Raw genomic sequence first — 8,258 nt, forward strand, 5'->3', positions numbered from 1 at the left:
ATTCCTGAAGAAGGGCTTATGCCCGAAACGTTGATTCTCCTGTTCCTTGGATGCTGCCTGACCTGCTGCGCTTTTCCAGCAACACATTTTTAGTGCTAACCACTGAGCCAACATGCTGCCATCTCCACCATCTGATCCTACTTTGTTTCTTACTATTGATTTAATTATATTTCTTATTAATAAGGCAACCCCACCCACTCTGCCTACCTGCCTATCTTTTCAATAGTATGTACATCCTTGAATATTCAGCAGCCAATCCTGATCCCCTTACAGCCATGCCTCAGTGATGTTCATTATGTGATGTTCAATAAGCCTGCACGACAAGCTTATTTACCTTATTCCTTATACTGCGTGTATTCAGGTATAACACCTTCAGTCCTAAATTAACCATCCCTCTTCTCATTGTCATTCATTTGTCCAGTGTGCTTTAAGTTTGATTGCTAACCCTTTCCATACACTCTGTCCTATTTGTGTCTGTGCTGGAGATTTTAATAATCTCTCCTGAGTTCTGCACTCTTTTCACCTCCTCTCAATTTGGGTTTTCTAATCCCCCCTATAACTGAAACCAGTTGTAAGTGAAGGATTAATTCTGTACTTTGTGGCTTTGATATTTTTATTGTCTGCCGGTCACAGCCACTGTGTTCTGTACCCAAGGCATTAAGGACCATTTGTTGCTCTCTCCCATTAGGTTGTTTATGTTGCACACCTTGCTTAAGTAAATTAACATCTGAGTCAGAAAGAACCATCAGCATGATTCAACCAATAATTATTTAGATCAAGTATCAGAACTGGATTATATTGTGCTTAATAATGCGATGAAGTTGAATAACTTGTTTATCAGAGCCACTAATGTCCCTCTGATTGAAATAGTTAAATGAGAAAATTATTTCCTCTATATTTCAAATTAGTCATTATCCTTTTGAATATCAACCATTGTATTTTGCTGTATCTTGTCCGGTCTGCAATGTAATTCCCCCCCCCCCGCCTTACTGGTTACAATGGTTGGTGGTTACTTTGAATTTGCAATTTGTTTGGTGTAGACAATCTGATTTGAATATTGTAACTAATTTTTGATGGGTATCGCAACTAAGTCTGATCCTGATCTCCTTTCTCTTTTGCCTCCACCCTACAATGCCAACCCAACAAATGCTCCCTAGCAGGGGAAGGAAGGTTATTTGAATGTCAGCAAAGACTTGAAACCAACTTTTATCTGACTAGATGAGATAAACAATTACTTAGTCAAATAGTAGACAGCTGCTAACAAAACTGTACTTCAATTAAGAGCCAGTGCTTTAAAATAGGATGGAAGAAACTGGAAGGGCGCTTGTGGTGCAGTACTAGTGAACCTGAAGATCTCAACCCCTAGGGACGGGTCTCTTGGTTCCACGATCGGTCAAAGAAACTACAGGGTTTCGGTCTGCTTCAGAAAGATTTCGCAATTTATTAAGACGCCGGGCACCGGTTTGTCCAACAACACCGAAATTAGAAACGTCTGGGTTCCTTGGAAAAACTGCACAATTTCACTTGTAACAAAGGCAATTTTTATGCTTTTTTTTAAACAAACAGTACAGCTTTAATTGCAGAGTAAATCCAAAAAAGTGTAATAAAGTGATATAATGGGCAGCAGGTTAACCCCATGATATTTCCTTGGAAACAAAATTGTTTAGCACACATTATCTCTTCCCACCTGCATTTCAAGGTTAGCTGGGATGGTTTGTAATGTCCTACCTAGATTTAGTTAATTCTATATTGTGAAGGGTCCATTGTTCTTCTTTATCTTTGATTCAGTTAGCTCAGCACAGCAGGAATGCAGCCTTTAGCAGGGTGAGAAGCCATTTTAAACAGTGTTAATTTGCACCTGAAGCCATTTTGTTATGTTACTTGCATTTAGAAGCCATTTTGTAGTTAGTAAAAGCATGCATTAAATGGTTGCTCCTGACAACAGCCTAAATCCAGATTAGATCCTCAAACCAGGAACCTGGGTTCAACTCCTATCTGCTGTAGAGGTATGTAATAACATTCCTGACAAGTCTATTCAAAAGTATAAGAAATTAGAGCACGATAAGGCAATACTGTCTTTTAAGAGGTAAAAACAATGACTGCAGATGCTGGAAACCAGATTCTGGATTAGTGGTGCTGGAAGAGCACAGCAATTCAGGCAGCATCCGAGGACAGGCAAAATCGACGTTTTGCCTGTCCTCGGATGCTGCCTGAATTGCTGTGCTCTTCCAGCACCACTAATCCAGAATACTGTCTTTTAAGCCTGTTCAGTCATTTAAAAAGGTTGATTGATCCTCCTCACTTCCACTTTCCTAGAAACTTTAGTTGTTTTCTCTTTGGCCATGTATTTGCTCATCTGTTGTAATATCTCCTATGTATTTTGTGGTTATAATGCCCCTGTGAAAGGATATTTCATTGTATTGAAGATGCTAAATAAACATAAATTGTTACATTGGCTTCCTTCTACTAGAATTTACGGACTTCTGCATTGTGGTCATAAGATACCTGAGCAGGAATAAGCTATTTTGACCTTTTATCATGTTCCACAATTGATAAGATCACAACTGATCTGATTGTGACCTCAATTCCATTTTCTAACACTTAATTCCCTTGTTGATCAAAATCTGTCTAACTCTGCCTTAAGTATAGAATATCGCTGATGCATCTGCAACTGCTCCAACCACCTCATAAAACATGTGAGGGATTTTTCAGCTTTTAGGCCCATTAATTTTCCAATATTTCCCTTCGACAATTTCAATAACTAAGATGCTTGTTCTTTACGACCCCTTGACTTCCTACAATTGCTGGGAACCTTTTGTGGCCTCTGTTGTGAAACCAAATGCAAAGTGTTTGGTTGTTGCCTTTGCATTATAATTTCTTCTATTGATGCTTCTGTGAGCTACATTTGTGTCTGCTTATCTTTTCCTTTTTATGTAACAGTAGAATCTCTTAACAAATTCTGATTTCATATTTTTGCTGGTTTACCCAAGAGAGGAGACAGGTAGACGTAAAGAAAAGCAGATTGCAGTTATTCTCTGTACTGAATGGCTAGATTTAGGTATTATTTTGATGTTTGAGCCGCAAGCTCAGTGAGACGTCAAATCTCTTATTTTTCTCCGGAATGCAGGCTGCTCCAGTTGCTACTTATGGAGTTCCAGGGCAAATGAATGGGAATGTTGAAAAATGCTGTGCAATGGGAGACTATTAATAAACACTACCTGTGTCATCAGATACATTGTAACAGTATTTAAAATTCAATTTTGGAAAAATAGAATAAAATAGTGTCAAACAATTTGGAATCACCATCACAGAATTTAGAATCTCAAAAGAATGTTTTAATAGCCAGGCCTTATAATTGATTTTTTTTTCGAAAGACTTTTTATAGAAGATTCTGGACTGGATTTTATTGTGCACTGGGCTGCTGTCTGAATACTTCAACAGTACTAACCCTGCATGCCTAAGGGTCAGTAGTAGATGGAATGGTAGCGGCTGGAAGTGCATGAAAGCCTGAGTTATTCATATTTGATTCAACACTGCAATATGATTGCAGTTTTGATTTTTTTCACCAAAATTGGTTCTCATTTATAAGGGGCTTCTAAATATCAGAAGTAGCAAGTAGACATTCAGTCCATATGTTTTTATTGCTTCGTGGGAATTGAATATGGTCTCTGGTAACTGACACATGCTGTCTATGGTTATTTGCTTTGGACCCTAGCAGTTTTAGTTGCTTTGAGAAGGTAAGGAATAGTCTCATGTGACAGGTTGGAGGGATCGTCTGTAGTTTTATAGATACCAGTTACACCAAGAGCTAGGCTTCAAAGTACATTTCTAAAGAATCATCACTGAAGGAGGTCACTCAAAATAAACATTTTATTTTCTTGTCCAGTAAGACTACTATTGCGCTGTGCCGTATTTAGAAGTTTGTCGTGTACTGCCGTACTGTTAAGGGTTCAGGTGGAGAGGAATTTAAGTGTGTGTAATACAGTTTTCTGATTCAGTATGTGGATGTACCTACTAGAGAAGGTGCAAAACTTGACTTACTCTTGGTAAATAAGGCAGGGCAAGTGACTGAGGTGTCAGTGAGGGAGCACTTTGGGGCCAGCGACTGTAATTCTATTAGATTTAAAATAATAATGGAAAAGGACAAACCAGATCTAAAAGTTGAAGTTCTAAATTGGAGAAAGGCCAACCTTGACGGTATTAGGCAAGATCTTTCGAAAGCTGATTGTGGGCGGATGTTCGCAGGTAAAAGGACGGTTGGAAAATGGAAAGCCTCAAAAATGAGGTAACCAGAATCCAGAGAAAGTATATTCCTGTTAGGGTGAAGGGAAAGGCTGGTAGGTATAGGGAATGCTGGATGACTAAAGAAATTGAGGGTTTGGTTAAGAAAAAGAAGGAAGCATATGTCAGGTATAGACAGGATAGATTGAGTGAATCCTTAGAAGAGTATAAAGGCAGTAGGAGGATACTTAAGAGGGAAATCAGGAGGGCAAAAATGGGACATGAGATAGCTTTGGCAAAAAGAATCCTAAAGGTTTTTACAAATACATTAAGGACAAAAGGGTAACTAGGAAGAGGATACAACCCCTCAAAGATCAGCAATGCGGCCTTTGTGTGGAGCTGCAGAAAATGGGGGAGATACTAGATGAGTATTTTGCATCAGTATTTACTGTGGAAAAGGATATGGAAGATATAGACTGTAGCGAAATAGATGGTGACATCATGCAAAATGTCCAGATTACAGAGGAGAAAGTGTTGGGTGTCTTGAAACGGGTAAAGGTGGATAAATCCCCAGGACCTGATCAGGTGTACCCTAGAACTCTGTGGGAAGCTAGAGAAGTGATTGCTGAGATATTTGTATCATCGATAGTCACAGGTGAGGTGCCGGAAGACTGGAGATTGGCTAATGTGATGCCACTGTTTAAGAAGGGTGGTAAGGACAAGCCAGGGAACTATAGACCAGGGTGGAGAAAGTGAGGACTGCAGATGCTGGAGACCAGAGTTGAAAAATGTGGTGCTGGAAAAACACAGCATGCCAAGCAGCATCCGAGGAGCAGGCGAATCGAAGTTTCGGGCATAAGCCTGAAGAAGGGCTTATGCCCGAAACATCGATTCTCGTGCTCCTCGGATGCTGCCTGGCCTGCTGTGTTTCTCCAGCACCACATTTTTCAACTATAGACCAGGGAGCCTGACATCGGTGGTGGGCAAGTTGTTGGAGGGAATCCTGAGGGACAAGATGTACATGTATTTGGAAAGGCAAGGACTGATAGGGATAGTCAGCATGGTTTTGTGCGTGGAAAATCATGTCTGACAAACTTGATTGAGTTTTTTGAAGAAGTAACAAAGAGGATTGATGAGGGCAGAGCGGGAGATGTGATCTATATGGACTTCAGTAAGGGGTTTGACAAGGTTCCCCTTGGGAGACTGGTTAGCAAGGTTAGATCTACAGGGAGAACTAGCCATTTAGATACAGAACTGGGAGAAAGTGAGGTCTGCAGATGCTGGAGATCAAAGTTGAAACTTTATTGCTGGAATAGCACAGCAGGTCAGGCAGCATCCAGGGAACAGGAGATTCGACGTTTCGGGCAACAGGCCCTTCTTCAGGAATCAAAGTTGAAACTTTATTGCTGGAATAGCACAGCAGGTCAGGCAGCATCCAGGGAACAGGAGATTCGACGTTTCGGGCAACAGGCCCTTCTTCAGGAACCATTCCTGAAGAAGGGCCTGTTGCCCGAAACGTCGAATCTCCTGTTCCCTGGATGCTGCCTGACCTGCTGTGCTATTCCAGCAATAAAGATACAGAACTGGCTCAAAGATAGAAGATCAAGGGTGGTAGTGGAGGGTTGTTTTTCAGACTGGAGGCCTGTGACCACTGGAGTGCCACAAGGATCGGTGCTGGGTCCTCTACTTTTTGTCATTTGCTTAAATGATTTTGATGCGAGCATAAGAGGTACAGTTAGTAAGTTTGCAGATGACACCAAAATTGGAGGTGTAGTGGACAGCGAAGAGGGTTATCTCAGATTTCAACAGGATCTGGACCAGATGGGCCAATGGGCTGAGAAGTGGCAGATGGAGTTAATTTCAGATAAATGCGAGGTGCTGCATTTTGGGAAAGCACATCTTAGTAGGACTTATAAGGTAATGTCCTAAGGAGTGTTGAAAATGTGTTGCTGGAAAAGTGCAGAAGGTCAGGCAGCATCCAGGGAACAGGAGAATCGACGTTTCGGGCATAAGCCCTTCGAGTTATAGGGAGAGGCTGAACAAGCTGGGGCTGGTGCTGAACAGGTTGGAATATCTGGTCGGCATGGACGGGTTGGACCGAAGGGTCTGTTTCCATGCTGTACATCTCTATGACTCTATGACCTACCCAAGCACTGTTAGGCCAGAACTGTCCTGTATTGTTCCTAATACTTCCTCTGAAAGTGGCAGATGGTAAGTTACTGGAGGTGAAGGAACTGGAATTCTGTACAGCATGCAGCAAATGCAGGACATCTTGCTGCCCCAGGACCCCAGCAATGGAGGCCATAACTCCAATCTGTGCTAGCCTGGTCAGGGGTTGCCATCTAGGTCAATGCAGTCTCCGTTATCTGGGTAAGTGCATGATAGTCTAGGGAAAAGGCCAATAACCACCTCTCTACCGGCGTAAGTTCCCCACCATTTCTGTCTGATACTTTGCACTCTCTCAGCTATTGTACCCACTTTCCACCAAGGCTTATGCTCTATGATGCGCACTACTGACTGTAGCATCTTCCCTAACTTGCCAAATTTTTCTTATGCTCCTTTGACCAGAGGTATTGTTTAACCTTGTGTTTTTATGATTTGGAACTTAAATGTAAGATTCTTGAGATGGCACCCAAGAAACTTGGCTTACAAGAAGTTTAAATTGATCAGATTTATTTCTGCAAGAAAGATGTAATCTCAGGAAAACAAAAAGAGTTACACTTGTAGGACTCAGTTAAAGATAGTTTCTTGTAAGAAAAATAGGAACTTTCCAACAGGTGTTAAACAGTAACATGCTTAATTTCCCCCTTGTGATACATAACGTGGGAAGGAGGAATATAGTTAGCATGGATCGAGCATTAGTTGACAGCCAGAGAACAGATTATAGAAATAAATGGATCATTTTGAATGGCTGGTGGTGACTAGTGAGTAATTGGGTATTGCAAGGGTCAGTGTTTGGGGCCCCAACTATTCATGATATGTAGAAATGACTTGGATAAGAGAAGCAAATGCAACATTTTCAAATTTGCTGAAGATGCAAAACTGGACGGGGTTGAGGAGGAGGCAGAGAGGCTTTTGAGGTAATTTAGAAAAGTTGACTGAGCAAACACATGGTGCACAAAGTGCAATGTGGCTAAATGTGAAGTTATACACTTTGTGAAAAATAGGAAGGAAAATATTGTTTAAATGATAGTATACTGGGAAGTGTGGATGTTCAAAGGCTTCTGGTGCCAGTCAATGAAAGTAGCCAGACAGATGAAGTAAGTAATTAAGGAGACAAATTGTGTATTAGCCTTCCTTGCAGTGGATTTGAGTTCAGAAGTAGGGATATCTTACTGTAGGGAGAAAGTGTGGGCTGCAGATGCTGGAGATCAGAGTCAAGTGTGGTGCTGAAAAAGCACAACAGGTCAGGCAGCATCCAAGGACCAGGAGAATTGATGTTTCAGGCATAAGCCCTTGTTCCGGAATGAGGCTCTTGATGAACAGCTTGTGTTTGAAACGTCAATTCTCCTGCTCCTTGGATGCTGTCTGACCTGTTGTGCTTTTCCAGCACCCCACACTCTATCTTACTGCAGTTATACAATGAGACTGCACCTGGAATATTGTGCATTTTGATCTCCCTTCCTAAGAAGGGATATGTTTGCTATACAGGGAATGTATGAGGTTTAGTAGGCTAATACCAGGGATGAGCTGGAGATGTGTTGCTGGAAAAGCGCAGCAGGTCAGGCAGCATCCAGGGAACAGGAGAATCGACGTTTCGGGTATAAGCCCTTCTTCAGGAATGAGGAAAGTTTTGTCAGCAGGCTAAGATAAAAGGTAGGGAGGAGGGACTTGGGGGAGGGGCGTCGGAAATGTGATAGGTGGAAAGAGGTCAAGGTGAGGGTGATAGGTCAGACGGGAGTGGGGGCGGAGAGGTCGGGAAGAAGATTGCAGGTTAGGAAGGCGGTGCTGAGTTCGATGGATTTGACTGAGACAAGGTGGGGGGAGGGGAAATACCTTGTCTCAGTCAAATCCATCGAACTCAGCACCGCCTTCCT

At 41.9% G+C, this 8,258-nt stretch overlaps 1 protein-coding gene across 11 annotated transcripts in view; it reads left to right on the top strand.

Moving 5' to 3' along the window:
• LOC122548961 (microtubule-associated protein 4-like) overlaps window positions 1-8,258 on the top strand; it is a 416,046-nt gene that overhangs the window by 170,141 nt on the left and 237,647 nt on the right. The window lies entirely within an intron of this gene.

This window comes from Chiloscyllium plagiosum, chromosome 4 (assembly GCF_004010195.1).
Source record: "Chiloscyllium plagiosum isolate BGI_BamShark_2017 chromosome 4, ASM401019v2, whole genome shotgun sequence".
Taxonomy (NCBI): Eukaryota; Metazoa; Chordata; class Chondrichthyes; order Orectolobiformes; family Hemiscylliidae; genus Chiloscyllium; species Chiloscyllium plagiosum.